At 39.5% G+C, this 27,457-nt stretch overlaps 1 protein-coding gene across 1 annotated transcript in view; it reads left to right on the forward strand.

Moving 5' to 3' along the window:
- The window catches only part of CYRIB (CYFIP related Rac1 interactor B), a 78,393-nt gene that overhangs the window by 20,425 nt on the left and 30,511 nt on the right, over window positions 1-27,457 (forward strand). The window contains exons 2-3 of the mRNA XM_080339336.1: window positions 15,625-15,703; window positions 27,328-27,364. The gene's annotated coding sequence lies outside the window, so the exon portion shown is untranslated. The remainder of the gene's footprint in view (window positions 1-15,624; window positions 15,704-27,327; window positions 27,365-27,457) is intronic.

Genomic DNA, 27,457 nt, shown 5'->3' on the forward strand with positions numbered 1-27,457 from the left:
GCAAGTTCTTTTTGCTGTTGTCTTCTGTTGTACACTGACAAAGTATTTCTTTTTATTTTAAATCTCAGTATTCATTAAACACAATTTGACTAGATTTAACTTTAGATGGCTGCATTTAAAACTGTCTCATGGACAGTATTTTTCTTATGATATACCTGGAAACTATGTTAGGTAGAAGAACTGGGCTTGGCTGTGTGAAAGATAGGCTGGAAGGTTTAAAACACAAACCTCACCGTTGATAAATCTATTGTCTGTAAACTAAGATGATAATACAGTCTCACTGCATTAAGTGTAGTGTTCACAGTGGCACAACTGAGTTTTCTAGGCAACTCTTGATTACTTGACAGTCTCAGTGTTGTTGCAGTATTTAAAGCGTAAGGCAAATGGCAGAGGAGTCTTTGTTTAGCGTTAGGAGTTGAGAGGAATTGTGTTGAATAAGCTCGCAAAGTAAAACTGAAATCTGTTTGAGTATATAACAGTAATATATTGACTGATATGCATTTTGAGTTGAGGGCTGTGCGTTCTTGGGATTGGAATTACTCCGAAGCATAGTGATTTTCTATGAGTTCTAAAACCTTTAGAATAAAAGAAGGTTGTTGAAAAGTCACAGTGTTGACTCTTACCTGCCAACAAGAAAGATGAGATTGTTTGTAATGGAAGATGCAAGAAAGCTGTAAGTGTATGTATACTAGAAGTGTGCTTGACAGGAAGGACTCCTCTGTGGCAACACAAGTGTTGATGAAAGTTTGACAAAGCCAGACTGCTACCTAACCCATAACTACAGCTGCTTTATTGGAACCAGTTACAGTTCTTTTCTCATCTTTCTTCCCCTCTAATTTTTTAATATTTTCTTTATTTTTTTAAATTATTTTTACTTCCCACTTTTTCTTGCAAACTCTTTTTGTGTTGTACAGCAATAAAAGATGTATCTTTCTGTCTCCCCCAGGAGATAATGGGGACAGGTGATAAAGTGGTTAATATTACCTCCTACCACTACCTCTGTCTAGTAGTTCCTTCTTGGCTTAAATAAACTGGCAGCAGTTCTTGTCAATGTTTATAGTTCATGATGTTCATTTTCAGTTTCAGGTTTTTAAGTCTGTGTATCTCAAGGCTTTTCTTCTGATGGTATCCAGTTTGTAAAGAAGTGGCAGTAATTCTTACTAATCCAACTGTGATAAACTGTCGTCACTGACAAGTGACTTATGGGAGACCTCAAAGGGTTATGTCTGTAACCGTCTTATGAAATTCCAGCATCCTTCCTGTTTTTGCATGGATTCTAAGGTCAAAAAAAGCTGGTCATTCGGGCCAACTGATCTTACTGTTGTGGGGAGGAGAAACAGGTGTTGGCCAGATCTGATAACAGAACAGATCTTTACGCTAGGAACCACTTAGTGTCTTGCAAATACCTTTTAAAAAATGTCCCTCCTTCAAAGTTGTGAAGGCAAATGCTTTAAGCAAAAGTTTGGAGATAATCCTGTGATCTTTGTCACAAGTGATTGCTACTGTCAGTGTGCATTCAGGAGTAACATGGGACTGACTGCCTTGATGCCAGCTTTTGAATTATGTGCCTTTGTGCCAGTTTTGTTTAATATTCATTTTGTATGTACTTTAGGATATAATGGGGGACTCCACTCACAAGGAGATATTTCATTTGCCCTTTGCACATGATTTTTCAAATAGATACAAAATGTAAAAGCAATCTTGCATACTATCTCAACATAGAAAGAACCAGGAATGACGTCTTGATTTTTATCTCCTTTCTACCGTGGAAAGGAACAAACTGCCATGACTTCTCTTGCCAATAAAGAATACTTTTCCGCATTTCTTTGAGTATAGCTGTATAGAGACAGCGTAAGTAATGTTTTAAAACCAGAAGAACATTATTCTTGACTGACAGAGCAGATATCACGTCTTGCTTAACTTCCCCTTTTAGTCAAGTAACAGTGGTTAGCTGAAAGCTTGCCTGCACTTAACCTCAATACAATGCAGCTGTATAAATTAATGTTTTGAATAGTTCTGAGTTAAGAGATTTATAAGAATAAGGCTGGCAGCTGTAGATACTTCTTCATTCTCCCTGGCATTTCAGGTAAGTTCAGAGTTGACCTCTTATTTGAATAATTTGCTCATGAAACTTTGGACAAGGACTTGGTTCTGTATGCAGAGATTTCTCAAAGAACTGTATTATTTTGGCCTGATCTCTTTTCTGCAAATGATTGGAGGACAAGGGGTTTTTTTTTATGTCTTTCCTAACTACACTGAGCATCTGGGACTGCTTGCTCTCTGCCTTCAGAAATGGAATAAAAAAATACATATATTATGCATGTGGGCAGGTTTTGGTTTCTCTAACTTACAATAACATCTATTTTAGTCTCCGAGTATCTATTTTGTAAATAGGGAAAAGTAGACTTGGCTAGAATTTTTGAAAGCAGAAATGAAGTCTTAAAGTTCAGTCGCTTCAGAAGTGCTCATTTTTCCTTAAAATATCCAGTTAGGTATTTTAAACGAGCAAACAGGCCAGGAATAAATTTTTATTCTTCAACACAGGGCTACAGGCTAAGGAAAAGGCTGAAAGCTACGAATTTGCATTCTGGGATTGGTGTTTATAGTAGTGACTTTGAACTGTGTTGCAACACTTTTGACTGCTTTACTGATTTGAATATCTCTGATAACAGTGCTTGCACATCAGAGAAGCCTGTTGGGAGTAAGTGTGTAGCTTGATGGCAGATGAAATCCACTACTGACAGATTCACGAATAGTGACACAAACAATATAACTTAATAAAACTATTGTTAATTAAACTTTCAGAACGTTTTATTGTTAAAACTTCTGGAGAGCTCTGATTTTTGATAAAGTGCAGTGATAAATTAAGATTAAAACACTAAACTATTATGATGTTCTCTTGTAGAACATGTTTCTGACTGTCAACTTGTGAAAGGTTCTGATGTGGCTGAGCAAAATTTAGATTAATTTCTGTGTAGAAAGAGCGAGTTGTTTAGGGTTCTTTGCTTCGCTGTTTTTCCATTGTAAATATCTAAAGTGATGTAAGATGTGAAATGCATATCTCATAATAAACCATTTTATTCACTTGCTAGGACACACGACTGAACTTTACACGTAAAACTGATAGCATTAAATATTAATTCAATCTAAACTGGGAATTTTCTAACTCTTCTTTTGTATATGTGAGACAGCAGCTTTGTGGGAGCCCAGGACGGAGTACAGTGACTCTTGATTGAAAACCTTTTCATGAACAGAAACATTTAGAAGAGTAGATAGATTGGGTATAACCATCAGGGACCTAGTTTCTTCTTTTTTTGTTTTGGTCTTTTGTTTTGGCCCTGTCTGGGCTTGATACACAAGATGGAAAGGAGAAGTGTACTTCTTCTGAACTTCCATGTCATTCTGCATAAACATGACTTAAAGCTACTTGAGTTTGGCTCCTGAGCAAATGATGGCTTTTGCTGTTCATCTGCTCTTACCAGTCATATAAAGGTCTCAAAGAAAATGAACTAAGTACTCTGCTTTTGGCTTTATGGATTATGGGCTTATGACAAAGTAGAAAGAGCTGCAGTTGAAAGGAGGTTGAGAGTCACTGCCCTTAGGTAGTGTAGCTTTTATTGGCTGGTAGAAAGGTTATAACTATGTTTTCTGAAATAAATCTGTTTCAGTGGCTTGGCACTACCTCAATGAACCTTTTTGGAACAGTGATCCTTGACATCAGTGAGTGCTCAAGCAGCTCTTTCCTACTATGGGCAGCGCGTGCTCAATGGCAGAAGCCGAATGTCTGTAAAATACTGTTTGATAATTTCTTATGATAATCAAAACTTTGTTAGTGTATGTACAGGGGTTTATGGTAATGAAGAAATTACTTCCTTATACTTTAATTTCCTGCAGTGCGTTGCTGTCACAGTGCTGTGTATGTGAGCAACAACTGTGAAGGAGGCTTGAGAAACTGCCTTGCAAATAAGGGCTTTCCTACAACTAACATGAATTAGTTCTTGTCAGTGTCCTTTGTGTTTGGTGCCATTTTCCAGTATCACCAGGATGTAACGCCATCTATGGAAAGTTCTGGATGCCTAAAGCTATGGATTTTGAAGCCACTTCTTATAGGAATGGTACCCCTTATTTGCAGGTTTCAAAGTTGGCAAAGGAAGTACAATGACTAATGCCTCTGCTATCTATTAAAAAGGTGTCATGGAAGACAGACTTAGAGAGGTACCACCTTTCTGAATGAGCCTTGTTTCCCTACCTAGCTTCTTAAGAAAAATATTTTTCCACAGTTTCGTGAGCTGCTCGATAAATTCTCTGTTACTGTACGTGTTCGCAGTTGTCTCATAAGCGTGGTGTTCGTGATCTTGGAGAATGCTCTGGCTGACCAACAAACCAAGAAGCTGGTTGTACTTTTCCGGGGCCAGTTTATTCTTCAGAATCTTGGTATATGAGGTAGGGTAGAATTTGTGAATCTTTCTAGTGGTTTGAGTTGAGCTCTGGATCGTCATCAAGACCACAAACTTATCTTTGAATCATAAGGCTTCCCCATGAGAGCGTTTTTTTTCTATACATTTTATTTTAGTACACCCAGTAGAATGTAAATTGTACTCTTACACTCATTTTTCATCTTAAAAAGTTGTCCTAATTTAAGTTCAATGTTCTTTTTTAACAAGTACATTCTAACTAGAGGATGTTTTATGACGCTCTGCTGTAATAATCCAACAAAAAACAATGTTACAGTTCATTGACCTGAATGAAACTGGTTTTGTTTTTCTGAAGCATGTTTAACATGTGCATCTTGTCCTTCTTTTAATTATGTTTATTTGGAATCTCCATGGAAGGTTAACTTGATCAGCAGTTTGGAACACCTGCATAATGGTTTTTTGATTCAAAATAGTTTTAATAAAAGATTTTATGGGTAGAACTATAATCCATTTGTTGAAGTGCAGTAACTGTTTATGTCCAGGATTAGATTGGAGTGTCTCAAATGATTCGTTAATTTCTTGCTATCTGTAAGGCCCAAGAAGCTTAAGTTTTCAACAGCAGAACAATAGATTTCATTATTTTTCAGGTTGACACATGAGAGTTTAACATCAATATATTTGCCAGGTAGAAATGCAGTATCTGATTTTTGGAGTCTGTACTGCTTCAGCAACTTCTGTTTGTAATGTGGAGTAGTGCGGATATTTCAGAGGTGTTCTGCATGTGTGCTTCACCCAGTGCATCCTCACTGACTGCCTTTAGGGTCAATAAAGAGCCTTTTCTGTGCTTATCCCCTTCAAGATTCAGCCAGTGAGACCTTTACCAACTCTTGCTCTAGCAGAATTCAAAGGCTGCACACCTGGCTGTAGTCCTGCTGTGCTTTGCTTCATTACAGATGAGAAACTGAGGTACAGCAGTGTTAATTACCTGAAAGCAAATAGGAAGTCCATAGCTAAAAACTGGCATCACATGTGTGTTTCTTTAGTTACTGCAGCATTAAACTGAGTATATGTAGTTGAATAACTCCTAATAAAACTTGTTTGTAAGATAGAAGCAAGGTTAGTAATTCCCTGTGAAACTTCTTTAGCTCCTCAGCAATGACACATTGACTGAAAGTATATCCGAGTGAAAACCTTTCATCCTTTCAGATCTGGTAGAATTCAGTCATGTTGTGTGGTGTTTTTTCTTCTATTTTTGCTGATATTTGTATTCTTAAGCAAATAACTGCATTTCCACAGAAAAAATATGGGCGATGAAGGCCCAGAAGGCCAACATCCATTTCTAGATTTGGGTGATAAGACATTGAATAAGTTAATATTTGTCTTGTTATTAAATCTTTGAAAGCCAGCTTAGGTTTTATTGAAAGGCAAGCTACCAAAAGCCACTTGATCAGCCAAAGGTGTTTTGCATTGCTCTTATGAAGTTGGCTTGCCTGATTTAGTATGCTTTCTGTGATGCTCATGACAGCACTGGAAAGCAATTTTCTGGTTTAGCCACAGTGACAAGCATATCTTTATTAATGAGATTTATCATTACGTAAGTCTTCTCGCTTCCTCTGGCTTGTTGTTGTCATATTCCAGTGTTCAGGGATTGCTGGCAAATGTCTGCTGTGTTGGAAAGTTCCTACTATAGGAGGTTTTGCTATAAGAACACCCATAAATCATCTAGTTCTTTGGCAGTGTCTTTGCCACATGAAATGTCCCTGATAAATTGCATAAGTTCATGAGTGGCAATGCAATTAATTCCATAGTAGGTAATGTTTGTTCTAACCCGTGATGAGACTCAAACTAAACCCCGTCTATTGTGAAAGTTAAAGACCTTCACTTATTCTGAGACTCCTTACAACAGAGATGATACAGAAGTTTTCAATAGATGCACTGAGTGAATCTGAGGCCAAGAAGGGTTTAATCAGTCCTGTTATAGCTTCTGTAGGTTCTATAGGTTATTTAGCTTCTCCAAGTACTCTTAATTGTGTATGTGTGTGTAGCCTTTTCCTGTCGTTAGCCAGACACGCATGTGGTGTACAGCTAATCTGTGCATCTGCACCAAATCCAACACTCCCTGTGGGCACTGAATCATAGTCCTCAAACAGATGAGTACTACAGCACCACATGATGGAGCCAGGTCCTTCCTCGAAGGCACGTGTCTGTGCTGCGTGTGCACACACTCTGTTTACACCTCTTGCCAAGCTGGAGCTTGCACTGCACTTCCATTACACACTTCCATTATCACACCTTTCCAGATATTGCGTTTCTGGAGAGCTCAGGAGTCCCTGCCTTTCATTTTGCTGAACATAAACCTCATATGCTCTGGTTGCCCGATGCGGTAAGGGCCCTATGGGTTTCTCATGAGGGAGCAGCCTCAAGCACGTTCCACCTGTAGAGTGACTCTTGTGTCACGTGGTTTGAAAGCACTTTACAAATGGAGTCCCTCATCTAAATTTGGACATTGTGGAAGCCACACACCTTAATTTCAAGTCTGGTTACACTTATTAGTGCCATTTATCCCTGTTACTCTACTATTCTTGACATTCATGGACCTAGGACTTTGAGTGCCTGAAGGTATGTCCAGTGCTTGTACTAATGGTGCTCTTGTTGCACGTCCTTGCATCCACTTCCAAACTTAATGGTAAGTGGATGAAGGAAATCTGCTACAGCCACGTCTGGTGCTGGAGTTTTACTTACGTACAGCAACTTTGTGTCTACTGAAATTATGATGAGCGTGATTCTACAATGCGAGTTTTACGTTATTATCTGAATTTTATGTCGTACAGTGCTTCATGTGTATATTTGAGTTTTGTGGCTGCATTTCTTCATGAAAAAAGGTATTTCAGAATCTGTTAGCCTTCAAGTAAGTCCTTCTAGCTGTATAGTAGGAAAAAAGCTTTGCAGTGTGACAAGTCTCTTAATAAAAGTAGGGTTTTTTTCCTACCTCACTGCTGTTCCAGGGTGAAGTTCGATTTGAAAAGGATGAACTGACTCCCTTGTTGCATGTATGTAACTATTTGAATGCTGGTGTTTGTTATTTCAGTTCAGCAGAAAAATGTAAGACTTGTTCTTAAATGATTCCTTTGTTACTCCAAATACAGGGTAATATAGAAAAATTGCTGTGCTTCTGTTTTGACAGAGGTTGTAAACAGGCACGTTAAATGTAGGAGAAATGCTTTTGGAGATGATGGCATCTGCAAGTACACTTTGAACAAAGACCTTGTGCTCTCTCAGTGCAGACCTAAATGGGAGGATGTGGGAGTGTAAGAGTGGCTTAAAGTTCATCAGATTTCCGGTACAGAAACAGGACTCCAGTTGCCTTTCATGTCTCTCTAGTGAGAAGCGGATGTAGAAGCTGAGGTAGGCTGCAGACAGCCTTCTGGGGGTGAGACTTCCTACTCAAAGTCTCAAACATGAACTCTGCAGTATCTTTTTTTTAGGCAAATATTGGATTCTAAAAAGATCATTCAAACTGTTTAAGTTAAGAGCTTAAAGTATTTGCACATCAGATAAAGTTAGCCACTGTAAACATGGCTAAGAGCTGGAAGTAATGCCTGTGAACTAGTCTCTGTGAACTAGATAACAAGGTTGTGTAAATCCAGCTGATTAGGAAACAGGAAAAAAACCATATATTGACCAGCTATCTAGATCCAGGGGTTCATAGCATCTCTCCTCCCCCTTCAGAGACTCTTTGGCATAATAAACTACTGATTGTAGCATAAAGGAAGCCTTAACTCTAATCTGTATTTGAGGACTCTTGAATTCAGCGTCTGCTTGTAAGCCAGGCTGATGCCTCGCTCAGCTGAAGCTGGGACACTTCATGAATAGAGGTTTAAGGGGTGGATTCAGGAAAGACTAAACACAGCAGAACCTGGTGAGAAGGAATTTTTATGGAGTGTGAAAGTCTTTGGGTTTAGTCTTCGCTTACAATAGATCTCTTTCCGATGGAGATCTTAAAACTGTTCTTGGAGAGTTTGGATATGCACCTTCTATGTTCTTGTTAAGTTACTGAAGAGTTGACATAGATCGCTTGTACCTTTAACTGCTAAAGCAGGGTCTTCAAAAGCAGTCCTGCTGGTCTGCTGACTCTGGTCACACAGGGACCTTCTTTCCCTTTCTTTCATTGTGCCTCTTTAATCTTTTTCATTGTGCTTCTCAAGAGAGTAGAAAAATGAGGACTGGTCTGATGTTAATTCCTGCTTTCTATAGTGTAATTAAAACCTTTGGTCAGGTGTTGGGTATCCAAGGAGCAGCCATATATTTGAAGAGATATGTAGCATCTGTACCTCAGAATGAAGAAACCTTCCAAGTTGTGCCTGTTTATGGCTAAAAGTTTACAGGTCAAAGTGTACATACCAATAACTTGCTCCTGACATCTGATTGCCAGAATTATCAGAGCGTTTGCAAGGATTGCACATTTCTCACCAACTTTTTGTTCCTCCTTTGTAGTGTGTGAAGAACATCCTCACACCAGCAGTAGGAAAAGATTACTCCTGTTTCAGTCTGTGTGTAACTGTAGGTACCTGCCCTTTATACCCTGCTATGGAAACCTGTTCCATGACTGATCTGGAGGACGTGTTACCTGTGTCCTGCCTCGTCATCTCAGAGCTGAGTCATTCAAAGACTTTAGTCGGTCTCTAAGAAGTAGCTCAATTTTAAAGGGGAACTGAAGAAAATTTTAAGTCCAGCCTCAAAGGTATTCTTGACTGCCTGTAGTCAGTCTGTCTTACATTAGTGTATTCAAATGATTGTGTACAGTACAGTTGCACTTCCACATTTGTCTTTGAAACAGAGGAATATGGTCATTGTATGGTTTAACCGAATAGGTGTTTAGCAGTTTTGTTTTTCTCTTTTACATAAGAGTTGCATTCTTCCTACTGCTGCACTGCATTTACAGTAAATATAGGCTCTGCACCCCAAGGTCCCTCCTGGATCTGCAGCACATTGTATTCCCAATTGCAATTAATAAGTAATAAAATAAAGCTGGTAAAGGGTAGTCATCTTCTAAGACTCAGTCCCTCTGTAATACTGAAAGTTGTTTTGCAAACCTTTATTTGTAAGGGAAGGTGTTAAAGCATGCAACGCTACTGAGCTCAAAATATCAAGGCCAGTGTTTGAAAGCTGAGATATGGCACTGACAGGAGAAAAAGTGTTCACGGTTAGAAATCCTTTCTATGACTTTGGAGTAATTTACAGAGGAAAAGCTGGTCAGTATTCTGTTCAGTAAATTATACTTGAATGACGTGTTGTGTGGGACTGATAATGCTTTAAACCTGTGGCAAAGGTTTGCTGGGGGGACAAGGGAAGGTTATATGTAAGTCTTTTTCATCTGTCTTTGCAAATCTTAATTAGCTCTACAATCTTGATTTACACACAAAATTAACTTCTAGTACATGAATATGTTTTGATGCTTTCCAGCTCAAACATATAAGGAAGGTCATATTAAAGTCCTGTGACTGTTGAATGAAGAAAAGTACTAGTTTGATGTTGAAAAGGGTATCCCTTGGGGGCTGTGTTGTTACCTGGAAGGAGAGCTGGGCAATATTCTGGGAGTAAATAGTTTTAACTTTGTAATGTGTCATAGCATTGTTATTATTAACTGTATGATGTATAGTTGAAGCTCAAACTATTGAGTTTTAGTATTATTATTTTCGTCTTAAACACTCAGTTTCATTGCTGTCCTGAAAGTAAAGGTGTGAGAACTTTCTCCACTGCGTAGAAGTAAACTACTGGGGATTTTTTTAATAGATATCTGACCACCAATTCCTCAAATCACAGGAGAATCTCCTCTTTTTGCTGAAAATTAAAGTTTTGGCAATATATGTTGGTGATGCAAAAAAAAAAGTAGTCAATTTTCGTGAGAGATGAAATATTCAAACAACTTTTGTCAGGGATCTTCATGAATATTAGTATTTATAGGTTTTCCTGTTTTTGTAGGACACTGGATGTGTTGCTTTCTGCCTCTTTTATAGCTGCCTTGCTCTGAACAGTAGCCTGTCAGCAGCTCTGCAGGGATTACTTTGCTCAGTTTGTGTGCTGTCTTATGTCTCGCAACAGAGTTCTTTATAAGCTACCATAAGCCTTCTGACACTTAGTTATCTTTATGGGTATTTATGTGTGTGGTATTTTTTTTTTGGTCTACTCTGCTTTTCAGATATATCTTAACCTGTTGATGGGCTGTTGTCACTGTTTGTTGTGATCTGTGTTGGGGAGGTTACATCACCTCAAATCCATGTTGCTGTCTCTCTGCGCTCTCTATGTTTGGGGCTCGGCAAAGTCAAGCACAGCCAAAGATGATGTGTGAAACATGATTTTACATGCAGCTCGTATCAGTACAACAGTGTTGGGTGCACAAGCTAATGCCAGGTGGAGTTATTCCTAAGTGTACTCCAGAAAAAGCTTTTCATTTGAAACAACCTGCATATTAAGTTGTGAAATCTGTTTCTCCGGGCTTTTGAAGAAGCCCAATCACAGAGGAAATGAAACGGCATCTTGGGCCACCCCAGATGGTCACCTTGATAGTGTCCTTGGGAGGTGAGTGTCTGCCTGCAGCACAGGTTATTGGGTTGCAGCACAAACCCATCGAGGGTTTGTGCAAAATTTAGGGAAATGCTGTTTTGATCTCTGTTTCCCTCTGCATCTCAGCCCTGAGTCATCCCTGTTACCTGCTTGTGAACACTTACAGCCAGATCCAACACAGGACTCACCTGGGCTGTGAGTGGCAGCCTTCCTTCAATGGTGGCGAAAGCTCAGCGATTATTTAAGGTAATTTTAAGCCTCTACCTCAAAACTGCTATTTCTGGCAGTCAGTACCTCTTTTGCCAGTGTTTCAGCAAACTGTATTGCATGGAGTACTCTGAATCTTTCAGTAAAACGTGCTGACCCCTGTGTTTACTGGCTTTACCATTCTCTCCTGAGAACCGCAGGTACTAATAAACTTCTCAGAAATGTTCTTCCTTGTAGCTCCAATGAGCGCAAAACTTGCAGGCTTGAGAATGGTGACTGTGATTCTGCCTGTTGAAACACGTATGCCAGAGGAAAACAAACACTGTGCGATTCGCCGAAGTTTTTGCATCTGTATGTTTAAGAGTTTTCTTGAGCGTGAATTTTGTGTGGAGAACAAGATCTAATCAGGTGCTGTACTTCAGAGTTTAATTCCGCCTTCCCCTTAAGTGACAAAACTAATGAAGAAAGAGATAGTTGCTCAAATGAAGAAGTGAAGTTTCCCTAACTTACCAGTAACAAGTAAGTTTATTGTCTGCTGCCTTCTTTTGAACTCATCCTGCAAAGCTATGCCAACACAATGTGTGGAGGGCAAGCAAGGATACCTTCTGAGAATGAGCTTACTCTGTTGTTCACCTGCTACTCTCGTTAGCCTCTCAAAGGAAGAGTTACTTTGCTCCACAAAGGTCTGCTGAAATAAAGAAAAATAATTTTTGAGCAAATATTGGCTGAAAACTATGTTGGCAGCTTAGCTTTTCTCAGCTGTGTTATTTATGCTGTAGATTATGGTTTGGGGATCTGTTATTTAAAAAAAATAAAGAAGCTGTCTTGACAGCTTTTTTCAACTGAACCAGATTAATCTAGATGATGTATAAGGAATTGTTTCCTTGAAAGTTTAGGAGATCTTCCAAAGGGGCTGTGTGTCTGCAGGTTTCTGTTCTGTGCCATGTCAGCACATGGTCTTTCCGATGTCCCACGCTGCCCGGCTGCTCCTGGCCGGCACCCCTGTACAGCAGCTGCTCTCATGTTCCTCCTGTCCCACCAGACTTCATTCTGTGCCCAGCACTGGCAGGTTACATAGTTCCTCTGCATATGGATGTTTCCATGATCCCTCCATTCCATGGTACATATTGCTGTTCTGCCAGGTTGACTTTTCCCAGGCAGAACTGCTGTGCAGCTGTGCCTGCTGGCACTTGCTTCCCATGCTCGCTTGGAGGCTGGTCTGTGGGTATGGGGTATTATGGGGTATTACTGGGGAGGAGTGACAGCATGGGGGAAGCTGAGCAGTCAGGAGGAGGGAGCAATACAGAGCTGTGTGGGACTGGAAGGACAGGTGAGTCTCATGCAGGCTTAGATACTGCTCTCGGGAAGACAAAATCACAGAATAGTTGTGGTTGGAAGGGACCTCTGGAGATCATCTGGTCCAACCCACCTGCTAAAGCAGGTTCACCAGAGCAGATCACACAGGAATGTGTCCAGGTGGGTTTGAATGTCTCCAGAGAAGGAGATTCCACAGCCTCTCTGGGCAGCCTGTTCCAGGCTCTGGCACCTTCAGAGTAAAAAAGTTTCTCCCCATGTTCAGATGGAACCTCCTGTCCTTCAGTCTGTGCCTGTTGCCCCACATCCTGTCATTGGGCACCACTGAAAAGAGTCTGGTCCCATCCTCTTGACATCCACCCTTGAGGTATTTATAAGCACTGATGAGATCCCCTCTCAGCTTCTCTTGTCCAGGCTGAACAGACCCAGCTCTCTCAGTCTCTCCTCATAAGAAAGATGCTCCAGAGCCCTAAACATCTTTGCAGCTCTCTGCTGGGCTCCCTCCAGTAATTCCTTGTCCTTCTTAAACTGGGGAGCCCAAAACTGGACACAGTACTCCAGATGTGTCCTCACCAGAGGAGAGTAGAGGGGAAGGAACAGCCTCCCTCAACCTGCTTGTCACACTCTTCCTAATGCACCTCAGGTACCATTGGCCTTCTGGGCCACAGGGCATATTGTTGACTCATGGTCAGCATGCTGTTGACCAAACTCCCAGGTGCTTCTCTGCAGTGCTGCTTTCCAGCAGGTCTGCCACTACCTTGTGCTGGTGCCTGAGGTTATTTCTCCCCAGGTGCAGGACCCTACACTTGCCCTGGTTAAACTTTACCGGGTTCTTCTCTGCCCAGCCCTCCAGCCTGTCCAGGTCTCGCTGGATGTCAGCACAGCCTCTGGTGTGTCAGCCCTTCCTCCTGGTTTGGTATCATCAGCAAACTTGCAGAGGGTGCACTCAGTCTCTTCATCCACGTCATTGATGAACAGGTTGAACAGGACTAGACCTGACACTGACCCCTGGGGGATTCCACTAACTACAGGCCTCCAACCAGACTCTGCATCGTTGATCACAATAAGTATGTAGCGATGAGGAAGTGTAAACATTCAGATTTGGCAGCATGATATGTGAGAAGTGTAACACAAGTTTTCTCTTTAATGAAATGATCAGTTGTCCTTGAAAAAAATCCATTCTCTGGAACTGAATAGGAAGTTTTTCATACTGCAGTGTAGCAGGGCTGGAGGAAGTATCTTTGAGTGTGTTGGAGGAAACTGGAGATGTTGCAATTGCATAAATGCTCATTTAGCCAGGAGAGCTTTCAAATCCCTTTGCCAGGCTGTGGACAGTGACGGTGCCGCTCTGCTCAGCACCTTACCAAGCATCATGTGAGTGTAAGACCGTACGGTTTCCATTCAGAAGTCTTCGACTGAATTGTTAACCTTACACAGTTACTTGGCAAGAGGACCATGAATTCAAGTGTCTGAAACAGGGTAGTGGAACAATTGTTAAAGCCCATGCTTTAACCAAGTGAATAAGGTGTCTTGATGTTTTTTAGATTCCATTTTCTCTGGAGGGGGGGTAGGGGTGTGGGGCAAACAAAAAAAACTTGCCAGACACCTGCTTATCTTAGATGCTGCCTTGGCACGAATTGGCAAAAGTTGTCCTTGACTCACATTACTCTCTTTTTGTTTTTACTTTTGAGCTCTCTGCAACTATTTGCTTTGATGTAGCTGCAAATAGGATCCCTTGTGGTTTTTGTCAATTAAATTTTGCGTAGTAACTCAGAGTCCTTGCCTCCTTCTCTTCTAGCTGCACTGTTCAGGTCACAAGGTTTTCTTTTGCAGAGGAGGGGTGGGGGGGAATGGGTGGTATCTTTTGATGATAGTTTTCGTTGTGACTAAAATCATTCCCAGGCCCTGATACTGCATAGTTCTTCTCTCTCCCTCCCTTCCCAAGCTAGGACAAATCGGTAATACCAATTTCACTGCAAAGCAGCATATTTTTTGTTAAATGCTTGTTAATCAGGATTATTTGATGTAAGTGAAGCTGCCGACAGCTGATAAATACAAATGAACACTGAATATTTTTTGCCTCTTCAGCTGGACTTGCAATGACATGATGAGGATTTTTATGCTAAAACAGATGCATTGCAGAATGTGGTTGACTTTGCTGTATAGGTAGAAACAGAATTGTAGCACAAAATGGAAAGATCACTCTTAAAAAGAAACCTTGAGATGTGATGTATTGACAGGGTGGATTCTAGTATCAGGAACAATACCTGAAGTAGGAGCAATAGTCCTTTTACTGGAGACAAGTTGATGATAAATACTCAAGTATGTAAAGTAGAAGAAATTCCTGAAAAAGAAGCAGCCTATAAAATCCCAAATGGAAGAGGCTTATGAAGCTTTTGCCACAACAGAAAGCTGCCAGTTTTGGCCAGTTCATCTTTCGGTTACTGTACTAAAAAAGGTAGAGTGTTTGCATAAACCTCCAAATGAACTTGAAGAACCTTGGGATGCTTGCAGTGCCACATTTCCATAAGAAATGCTGTTCTGACTGTACAAATACTGATTTTCTAAACTAGAGACTTAGCTTTGAAGCAGGAAATCTTAAGCAATCCTAGAACAAATTTAGAAAGGTAAAAACTGTCATTGGCCGCATTGGTCTTTAACTGATAAATCAGATTGTAGCCATGAAGCATTTTTTCCTGTGCGCGATATATATGACACTGTAAATAAAACTTGAACCAAAACCTACTTTTTCTGCTGCAGCTATGTGTAACTTGGCTCAGTAATGCAGAGATGTAATGCTCTATTTTCTTGTGCTGTAACTATGTGTGACTTAACTCAGTGGTGATGCGATGCAGTGCTCTATTTCTGATGCTTGTGATCATGGATAGCTAATTGCCTTCCTGAGTCACAGAAGAGTTTGTAACGATGCCTCTGCATTTGCCTGTAGTGTCGCATCCACAGAACCTCAAGTGGTTTTGAAGTCGGCGTGTTTTATTTGCATTCCTAAAGAATTATGTAGGTTCCTTGGCACTGCAGGGTTAACTTTGATTTACCCCTGGCACTGGATTATGTAATTTAAATACCGTGTATTGTTTGTTTAATGGTTTTTCTTCTGTTTGTTCAGATCCTGAAGGCGAGCTGCTGCATTGGCAATCTGAGGAAGGGAGTTCTCTCTGAAGACTGCAAGAAGATACTACCAACTGGTAAACACTTCCTTAGGTGTCTTTGCTTATAGAATGTTTTATTGTTTTCCATATTTTGTTAGGCTAAGGAGTACAAAGTATTTTGATCTATTGAAAGCACAAGGAGTTCATGCAATGATTTTAAATTAATTGTAGTTTACCAGACAGAAGGCTCAGTAGCAATGGATAATGTGGGCATTTAACTTGGAATACAAAGTGATTAAATTTGCACTCTCACAGTAGGAGACAAAAGACTAGCTTTTTCTGTAGTGCGACATCAAGTATTTTCTCTTTGCCTTTTCCACTGAGACTAATACAATGATACTAATACAACCTTTTATGATACAAAGGCAATTTGAAGTGTGATAGTGCAAACACTGAAATTTCAAATCTGATGCTTCAGAGACTGGAGAAAGAGGAAAAAAAGAAACTTCAAGGAAATCTGGTTTGGAATTTGAACATGGCTACGATGCTAATTTGAGTGTCCAGGTGCTTTGGAAGATTCCATTAATGTGCTCATAATTATCATATGAATGTTCAAGACATAATTTTCACTGAAAGTAATATGTGATAATAAAACTGAGGATGTATTGTAGTTCACGGGTATTTAAAGTCATCTGTAGGGTGCCTGTAGGTTCATAATAGTAGAAGGATCATCAGTGAAGGACTATGACCACTTAGTAGCAGTTTACCAGCCTATAAGGTAAGACATTGAGCTACACTATGACAAGGAAATATGAGCATTTAGGACCTCTGAATTTGTCTTGACATAGCTAAATCACATTGATAGTAGGTAGCAGATTTGCAGCTCACTTTTCAAATGCTTAATGTTGTAAATGAAGTAGTAGTCTCTTGTATGGGGGAAGACATCCACAATGTAAACTAAACAACTCTGTTCCTCTATGATTATACTTTACTACATACCTTCTGTAAAGCTTGAATCCTGCCCTTCTGTTTACTGCTGCCATTTGAGCTGCAGAGCTGAGTAAACTTGTGTCAGGAGAGGGTTCTTAGCTGGGAACAGGCTGATGCAGCTGGGTCCAAGGATAAACTGGAAAGAAGCAGCATCTTTACCAGTAAGGAAACATTAAGCTTTTATGACCCAAATATTTACGGATGCTGTATTAATCTTCACATGCCAGTTAATTTGCCTAAATTTTTTAAGGAATCCAGTATAACTTTATGAAGTTATATAGTGTAGCTGTTGGTAATAACCAGCATTCACAGGCAATATTGAAATACTTTGTTCTGTTACTCTGCCAGACCTAGATTGACAGGAAAGTTTTGAAGGCTTATAGTGGTCAATAATATGCATCTAGGAGAAATGACACAGCGAATAAAATGTTTCACTTTATGTACAGCTCTTTGTGGGTGATAATTTCAAAACCTTTGTTGCCTGGCTCTGTAAAATTGCAGCTCCTGATGGTAAAATGTGTATGAGACTCCTTCCCAAATACCCACTTTCCAAAGGCATGTCCCTCACTTTACAGGAGAAAGAACCACTGGCATGTAGTATGTCACAACTTGAGGTACCAAGGCACTGCTGTTACCAACACAAGTTTTGAACCACATTGTAATTATGTGGTAGTAGTTTTTAGGTTAATTCTTTGGATTATTCTGATACTATTCTGATATTCTGATTATTATGTGAATAAATAACGTATGTCTGTCACTAAATTTGAGTGCATATACAAAAGCGAAAAGCTCATTAGCCTAACGGTGAGGGGTCCTCCATCCACTTCCTTGTGCTGGCTTCTCTTCTCACCCTGTCATCCCCCCATCTCTCTCTGAGAGAGTTTAACAGGATGGCCATGCTTAGTGAAACCTTGGTAACTCTAGAAAGTAGATCTTTGTCTGCAACTGTAGTAAAGAACTAGTTTTAATTCAGCGTTCCCTTTAGAACCAAGCAGTGCTCTTCAGCTGAGGGGTAGTGCTGCACAAACTTGATTTCACTGTTTCCACCACTAACTTTGATCTAGGAAGACATCAACCGAGAGCCTGTTGAGCCACATTTTAGACCTGACTCACGTCTCGGCTCAAGCCCCCAAATCTGGGAATATGCTGAAAAGAGAATGCAACGTGTGAACATGACATCCCTTGGGGTAGAGAGTGTCTGGGTCTTGCGTGAGCGGTGCCAAGACAGAAATATTAAACCAGCTGGACCTTGGTGTGCAGACTGGTGCAAATGTTTGTGTAGGACATGTGTGCCTGTTTTATGCAGGTGGTATTTCTTTTGGTTATGGTGTTTCAGCTGTCCATTATCACATACACTATAGGGCGTATAACATTTTAATGTTTGCCCTATTTTTCTTGTATTAAGTTTTCTTTTTCATTAAGTTAACTTACTTGTATGGGATTATTTTTCCAGAGTATCAGTCATTTAGAAAAAGTCTTGCTAATTATCTCTTGCTTTTGCATTTATCTCTAATAATTATTCTTATTCGATAGCTTTATCTTTCATATGCAGCTTGAACTTGTCTGCATGCTTGAAGATTTAAAAATCTTTGTCTGTAACTTAGAACTGTTCCCCTGTAATGATGATGAGATGTTTTGAGCAAACGGATTAACGTGTTGTAGAGTCCCTGTTCCAGCACTGGTACTGCAGTGTTTGTGGATTAACAGTTTTTGCATTTTGTGCTAATTTTAATAAATATGAAAACATATTTAATAAATATGAAAACACCTTTATGTTTGCAAAGTGGAAGCAAATGCATACCTGGCATTTTCTTATTAATTTTGAGAATTCTTTGTTGTGGCTTGTATAGCTCTTACAATAGTAGCATTTGTCTGGCTGACACATCTTTAAATGTTCTGCTTCCTTGTGAGGAGAATGTTTAAAATCTCTTTGGTAACCATTTCAAGCATTTTAGTGCAAATTCCTCAATATGTGCTGAACTTAAAAAAGGCAGGGAGGTTCGTTTCTAGTTGTCCCCGTACCTGTGTGCCTACGAAAGGTTAGAAGTGAAGGATTTTGTTCAGAAGAGGTATTGCATTGAGTAAGGGAATATTGCATGTTACAGACTTCTCTATGCCTATGACTTTCTGGGAAGTTTATATATATCAAGTCAAATATGCTGCAAGAAATATAAAGCAAGGTGCTGTTTTGTTTTGCTCAGTGCGGAATGATTTCTTGATTAAATGAGGAAATAAAAAGTGGGACATTTTTAACATCTATGTGTGCTTCAGAAGGGTTATTTTTAGTTTGTGGAAACCCATGTAACCAATGTAGAAAGTAGTGAAGTTAGAAATGCTTCCGAGCAACCTGAAAAGCTTTTACTGCAGAGACTACAAGATACCAGCTGTAGGGTAATGTGGGAACCATCGGGGTAAAAGAATAATCCATCACAATGAAGTTATGTACTGTAAATACATGAAGAAAAATTAATATCTTTCTGACAGCTGAAACCACTTTTACTTCCAAATTGTGCCACAAGTAAAAAACAATATCCTTTGGTAGTGTTGCTCTAAATATATTGCTGTAGGCTTGCCTATAAATTCCATTTGCGGAGCTTCTTGAATTGATTTGTTGTTCGTGTGGAAGTGGGTTTGTTGAAATGGTTCTCAATATGTGGAGATTAAGTACTTCTTGTGTTTTTGACACTCAGTATAAAATATGTTGGTAGAAATTGAGACCATGTTGTTGTTGCTCTACCAGCATGCATTTATTTTGTATTTATGTTGGTAAGGCAAGAAGGAGGAATAGGTGGCAGTTTTTTTAGGCTGAACTGAGCTGTCTTCTATTTATTTGTTGTATTTATCTTGAGGCTTGTTTGAGGTGGCTGACTCCCATAGCATCGGAGTAGATTGAGAGGCTAAAAAAGTTTGTGCAATCCTGAGTCTTTTGAAGTCTAATAGTACGTATTAGCAATGAATGCAAATAATGTGCCTGTGTTGATGCAATGTAATGTGGTATCTTTCCTCCCACACAGGACATAAAATTATTTAAAACCTTGAATGAAGATGGTAGTAACCTGCAAATGATCAGTGACAGGGTTTTCTTTACTGTAATCAAGCAGAATTCAGTGTAGAACTCTTCGGAAACATCCTTCCTTTACATGCAATAATCCTACTGCAGCAGTTAATAGAGTAAGTTTAAAAATAAGTGAGTTCTGAATCTGGTTTAATGGTTCATTTAGTAAACTGTGTTCTGCTTGAGACTTCAGCCATGCTGATTTGTTTATGAAGGTAAAGCTGCTATTTTTCTCTACCTGTAAATAATAGTTCAGGACAACGTGAACTGTTTAATTCTGGTTGTCCAATGAGCCTTCAAATAAGAGACATAAATTTAAGGGTTGTTTTGACTTTTCGAAAAGTCACTTTTAAACAGACCAGCAAAATATGTAAACTTTTCTCGTCAGAAGGACATTTGTCCTGAAAAGCTGTTCTTGTTGAGACAGGTGACTGGATTTTCATATTACATTTTATTCGTCTGTCCTATAAGGTTCGTGTCAAATGTTTCTTATTTCATTTCCAGACTTACAGAAGGACTCTTATGTGCTTATTAAAGGGCATTTCTAGGTTTGGTGAAGGTGTGTTTGTTTTGGTTTTTAACTCTATATGGACTTGGATGATTAACATGTAGTCCTTCAGATCTGGTTAATGTTCAGCTTACTGCTTGACCACAGAATGGCAGTTTTGTTGTTGGGAATATAGAATATATATAGATTCCATCAGGATCCTTAAGTCCAACTCCCTGCTTTCCTCAGGGCTACCTAAAACTAAACCGTGTGACTAAGAGCGTCATCCAGATGCTCCTTGAAGTCTGACAGGCTTGGTGCTGTGACCACAGCCCTGGGGAGCCTGTTCAGAGACCGACCACCCTCCCAGTGAAGAACCTTCTCCTAATGTCCAATCTGAACTTCCCGTGACACAGTTTGCCTCTTTTTAGCTCATTGTGGGATTGATTTTGGAAAAGATTGAGCAGAAATACCGTGCAGCTGTTGACTTGCTATCGTGCAAGAATTAAGACCTTGTTGTACAGCTCCTGTTTCGTTGTTTGTTATTTTCCTGACTGTTGGACACAGCTGTTGAGTATAGACAATGGTCCCTAGGGGATGGGCCCAGACATTCCCATACGGTGTCTATTATGGTTGACACCCTGTATTGTGTAACTTTGGTGCACGCTTCCATCTTAAATGCTACCCAATAAACATTTGGTCATAGATTAAAAATAACATAGTTAGAGTCTTCCTTTCTGGACACCTAGTGATTGACATGATTGTTGTGAGTATTCTTATAATATATTTTGGCATCTGATCACCTGTGTTTTTCTTTGTGTTAGAATAATTTCAAACTTCTGTTAATGGAACATTAGTGTTTAGCTGTTCTGAAAAGCTTCCCACTTCCATTCCCCTCCCCTCCTTTTTAATTTTAGCTGAAACAGTTATTACAAATCTTTCCATGTAGGTAGAGCTGAAGGCACTTGTGGGCAAGGTGGAGGTGCTGTCAGGAGTCCTGTATGACTATATGACAGCGACTCTGGCAAGAGCAGAGCTCCTCTGATCCTTCTCAGCAGAAATCACTGCTTGTCCCAAGGCTCTGTCATGGAGTCACTCTTGCCCACTGTTGCCTCCTGGCTTGTGCATGAGTTAGGACTATGGAGAGGCTGTCTTTACTGAGACTGGCTTAGTAAGGCAGTACTAGGGAACTTAGGGGGGAAGGAGTTAAAGCGAACTGCTTGGGTAGATATATATAACCTGCTCAGACATTGAGTTTGTGAGAAGCTCATGGCAGAACATACTGATGTAGGTTTCCATAAGAAGGGCTTTTCAGCCTTTTTGGAAGCTAGTCTGTGTTTTTTGAAGTCTGGGATAAACCAAATCCATTGCTTCTGAGCAGCAGAGATGCTGTCTGGGAGACTTTGTAGCTGTAGCCTAATCAGCTTAGATCTAGATTCATCTTACACTTTTACAGATCAGAGCATTAACTATGGCTTCAGCTCTCAATTTCTGATAACTGCTGAGGAACCAGTTGATGGTTTCAACTCAATAAAACCAGTAAAATGTTGTTTTAAGGGCTAAGGCTCTTCTGTGTTTGGTTTCCTTTCATGGTAGAAGTTCCTTTCTGTTCATATTACTTAGTACAGTCCTGAGGAAGGTGGATTTTACCTTGAACGTAGAAACCCAGATTGTAAGAAATAAGGACTCATCTGTTTAAGTGTTACCGAATAGGGCTATGGGTCTTGGGGCTGCTCGGAGGTGATAAGACACCACTAATAATGGTGAATGGGAAAGCCCTTTTGACCTTTTCTTGTCTTACTGTTTTTGTTATGAGTGTTGCTGCAAACTTTCTGGGACAGGGTACGGTTTCGCTTCTGTTATGCTGATACGAGTTGGAACTCTGAGTCTTAAACTTTGCTGTATTCCTAAGAAATTATATCATTTGTATAGCTGAGATAAAAAAAAGCTGTTGAATCACTTGGTTGGTATTCAGGAACACTTAACAACTGGGTGTTAACAGCTTAACATCAAAGGAAGCATCTACTGCAGAAAAATAGCAACCTGAAGGAGTCACAGGGAAGTTAAACATGCAATACATAGCAAACAGCAATATCATTTAATGTGAAAGCATCCGACATATCTCTTCCTAGCTTAGGAACACTTAAGCACTTTTTTTGAGGACTGAAAACCTTCATGATATATAGTTCTTTAAATTCTCCTTGTGTAATATACCCAGAGCTAAATCACTTCAGGATTTAGATTTAGGAAAGTTCAAAAGGAGTATAAGAGATAATATGCTACCAGAAATAGCAAGATCAGTTGTTTGAATAATTGACTATTAGACACAGGACTTGCTTCAATAATTCCTGCAGGCGCTTTTTTTTTTCCATCAGTGAAAGAGGAGGTTGTGTAGCCTGGACTGAAATATCACAGTTTTACCCCCCCACCTCACCACAAACAGAAAAAATCCACCCCAAATTAAACAACCCAAAGAAGTCCCATCTCCGTCTTCCTAAAACTCCTTATTTGTCTTCTGGTTACCCAACATTTAATATTCTCACTAGCTTTGAGAAGTTAAAAAGTTTATTTGGAAACATGTAAATTAATTTTCTGATTTGATTGAAAAAATCCTTTGTCTTGGTCTTCAACTTACAGGGTTTTTTTTCCTCTATGTAAAACTTGGACCAGATGCAAAATTGAAGATTATGATAATTCATTTTACCGTTTCCACTAAGCCAAAGCAGTGGTTTGTTGTGGAAAACATACCCGCAATAAGTGGATGAAATACAGTTTTTCATGCTGAATATTAGTCTTACATACGTGTAAATATCCTCTTATGCTGTATAAGCTTCACAATTATCTGTGCCACTGTAGCTGTGTAGAATATGGGTTATATTGGCATGAATGCATTTTAATCTGTGAATAAAGGACCAAGCTGACCGTGTGCTTTTGGCAGGTGTTGACACGGGTTGAGAACTGCCAAGGAAGTTTTCGTATCAGATCAGCCTTTCTGTCGTTATATTACAAACCTAAAGCACAGGTTTGAGTGCTGCAAGTAATATGGAATACTGTAAGACAGCATTGAGAAATTACATAGGTTAGGGAAGAGCTTAATATAACATAGAGACTTTTAAGATAAAATTAAGCTTCAGAAGGGTAAAGAAAAATGAGAAGAAAGATTTGAGCTGGAGCCAGAAGTCAGAGAGGTGGTTTTATAGCAGTCAGCCATGGATTTGCTTTCTTACAAAGAATTAAGGTTACTTTGCAGTAGTGTTGGACTGACTTTGCATAGACTTAATCTAATGCCCTATCGCCATACAGATATCACAGAATCTTCTTTTAGAATCTCTGATGATAACATTGGAGTTCACCTCCATTCGGTATTGACCCATGGGTTCATCTGCAGATGCCCTGAAACTTCCTTTGAAACATGATTAGCTATGATTTACTTTTTATAGCCTAGCCATCAGTTATTGTTACTAGACGAAAAATCGGGTTTTATTACTAAACGTTTCTTAGTGTTCTTTTTTTAATACCTACAAGATGTGGGATGTATTTGACCTGCAGTTGGACTGGGCTTATTTTTTATGTTTTAAACCACTCCATTTTTGGAGTGGTTTCCTCCAACTTAATTTCAAGTCTGTAACTGAAGCAAGAGAGTGAAAGTGTCTAAAAATTACTGGAATGGTGCAGGCTTGGAGCCAGGGCCTGTGCTGTTCAGCAGTGTGTACAAGGAGTTAAGATTCGTGGATGAAGAACATCTGGGCTGCAATCCACCTCTGGCTCACAGAGGTCAAGGTGGTGCCGCTCACCAAGGGAAATCCTAATGCGAACTTGAACTTCAAACACGCAATTTAAACATTTGCTCTGTGAAAGGCTGGGTGCCTAATACTTCACATGGTGTGCATGAATCCTGTGCAAGCTTTCTTTAATATAAAGTGTTGTCAGTTTTGGGAAGTAATTATTTCAAAGATCCCCGATGAGCTGAGGTACCGATAGAGTACACAGACAGTAAATTAGGTTCTTATTGCGGAGCTGTTGTCGATTCTTTCTTACTACTCAAATGTTTTCAGTTCTTCATAGGCAGACAAACCCAAGTGTTGGCAAAGCTCACAAAATGACCATTGCTGTAGCAATTTTTGACTGATAGTTGCTGACAAGTCTGTGCTTTTGTTTAGGGCCTTCTTCATCACTGCGCAGGAGACACTGGTTTCACACTGAAAGGTACTAGTTAGCTTTTATCTTCTGAAATATTTCACATGCTGCCGAGTTAAGCAACATCAATACCAATATGAGGCGGATACCCGAACACAGGGCTTATTCAGTGGTTAGCCAGTTATTAGATTTTTTTTCAAATTTCATTATCTACAATGATGCCAACCAAGTTTACTCAGTGTATGTTCTATATTTGCGTACCATTTAACTTGTGTCAGCTACAGGCTTTTCCTCTGACAAACTGAGTGATGCTTGGTTTTGTTTTCTTCTGAAGATGAATAGCAGCAGTTTAAATTATTCACTGGCCCTCTCTAATGGGTGTAGGTGTCTTTCCACGTTTGTTCTCCAGCTGTTGTGGTAGTTATTTTAATTACTATAGTTGGCCTGAGATGTTAGTGTATGCTTTGACCTTTCTGCTGTGGTAGAGTTTGGCTACAAGTCAAGAGAGAGGAGAGTGTGTGATAGAGACTCATACAATGGGATGCATTAATCTTCGTGCTATTTGACTCCGTAAAATGGTACTAAAAAAAAAAAGGCTAAACAAAATCTGTGAACTGTTAACCCATTGAATAAAAGATAATTTTCCTGCCCAGAGCTGCTTCTCTCCGTATTATAATGTTAAATACTTGGCTGCCTCAGAATCACAAGAAACTGAAAAAAAAAAAAGCTTGGTTCTGTATTATTCAATTTTTACTACCTATTAAATTGTGTAATATACGTGTCTCATCTTGTGCCTGTTGCTATTCTTTGAGTCAGTCAGAAGGCAGCTCAGATACTTTGCAGATCCTCTGTACTAACTGGGAGAACCCAAGTAAAACACTCTGAACCTGACAATAGGCAGCTGTTCATTTAGATACTCTCGTGTCTGAAGCGAAATGCAAAAATTGTGTGAAGAGTTCATCTCACCTCTAGTTCATATCTGGCCTTTTTTGATGGATGTTTACTGATTATTCCTCGCTGACTGCTAGAGATCTGCAAGTCAATTTCTTCCCCATTTAGACAGTGCTTTATTACATTGCAAAGTGCTAACCTCTACATCTAAAATACCATGAGATATGAAGTCACGCTGTACAAAAATCAAATATCTATCAGCTTGCCAGCATGAACCAAGTTGATAGCCTGATCTGAACTGCTCTGCATGAAGGCACGCTCATCGGGACTGAAAGATAGAAATCCAGTTAATGGATTCCTGTGCTCACATCTCTTTGCCCATTATTGATGACAGTCCAACTGCCCTATAATTCTCAGCTTTCCTGGTTGCTTCCCTGTTGCCTAATGGCTTTCCTAGGCCATTCACTTATTCATTGAAGCCTGCAGGACCAGCTGCCTGAGCATCAACACACTTTGCTTACAGGTGGCAAGTGCTTGTGAGTGCAAGTGCAGTATCATACTGGAAGGATGTAAAGACCTGAGCAATTCTAGTTGTTTGTTTGTTTGGGGTTTTGTTTGTTTGTTTGGGGTTTTGTTTGCTTGTTTGGGGTTGTTGTTCTTTAATAATAATTTTATCAGTTGGAAATTTAGACATTTCTGTTTGATAGTGAACTAATGCTATTAGAAAACATTTTTTTCTAAAAGCCCCTGTCCTCACTGCTATAGTGTTGTGGTTTGTTTGTTTTCCTCTCTGTTACTTTTAGATTTATTTCTATAGTCTGGGCATTCTAATGAATCTGCACTTCTCCTTTTTCTCTCTAGCCCAGTGAATTAAGTTGGACTCTCACCCAAAATCTTCTTAATAAGAGCTCCTGACAACCCCCAGAAAATCTCTACACCTATTTTTAGGTGAAACTTTTTAGTGTTCTTAAATGTTTTGTCATATTTGATTTTTCTTTCACTTTTTTTTTTCCAGGAAATTAGAGTTTGTAGTGGTGGGTCGAACTTTGGTTTCGTTTTCTCTTTTCACAGTATCAATTATGTTCATTTCTGACCTGCAAGGGAGCAACGTTTTCCAGTCAGCGTCTGCTTTTTGTTGCTTTATCTCAAAGCACAAACCGAGCAGTTTGCAGTCATGAGGAGGGGAAAAAAACATATTGAAATTATGCTTAGTGAGAGTGGGTGAGCTTTAGGGAAGTTGCAACAGCTCCTACCAAGATAGTGCTGATAACCCTTCTGTTGTCCTGTGAATGAGTTGTTGTCCTGAACTACTTGTTGTTGCTTACTCCTGAGAAAGTGAAGGGAATCTGAAACTGGTAAAGGAAAACACAGTTGCTACTCAAGGAATATCCTTGTCAAGGGGAAAGCCTCTTTGAGGGAGATGCATACACTGTAAAGAATGGAGAAATAATTTTTTCCGGGTCTAACAATGTCCAACAGGCTTTTCTTTTTGCTTTATGAGATACTGTAGTACTCCATATCTTCTCATTTGAACTGTACTATTAACATAATTATCTCACCAGCCTTAGGTTGGTTAATAATGTGTATGGCACACTGAGGCTGTGCAAGAAGGTGAGTTTTCTTTGTTAAGTGAATGGATTTCAGTGGTGACGTGAAGATGCCTTCTGTGCAGGGCAGCATGCAAGCCAGGAATGTTTTCAAGAGCTAATTTTGTGTGACTGAATTAAGGATCCTGTCTTATTCTCTCTAAAGTTTGTGTCTGCAAGGGGAGAGGCAAGTGGAACAATTTGCCATTGGTATTTTATTGCAGCTTTGACTCTTCAGTAATTAAGTTTATTTTATTATGGGTTATGTGTTCTTATAGATTATCTAACACCAGCAGCCTTTTTCCCTAGAAACATGTTTTTTTTTGCCAAATAATTGTGTTCCCTCTGTACTTAAACAACTAGAGACAAAACACAGTTCTGCATTCTGTTTTAACATATTTTTTCAACAGTCACAGTGACGTGTATCCAGAACTGTGTTCATGAAGTAGACTCAGAAAAATAGTTCAGTGTCTGGAATAGAAACACATTGCTTTTAGAAGGTCACATAGTGTTACATTTAAGACTTTTGGTGCAAAAGAATGAATTTTCATAGTCTCTCTTTCTTTTAAAACAGACTGGAAGCTGAAAACAGAGTGCAGCACTGGCTGTAGGTAAGAATTGCAACTTCCCCTGCTTGAAAACTCTCTTGACATACGAGAAGCAAAAATTATGCTGTATTAACTGGTCTGAAAATTAGACATTTT

This window comes from Nesoenas mayeri (assembly GCF_963082525.1).
Source record: "Nesoenas mayeri genome assembly, chromosome: 2".
NCBI lineage: Eukaryota > Metazoa > Chordata > Aves > Columbiformes > Columbidae > Nesoenas > Nesoenas mayeri.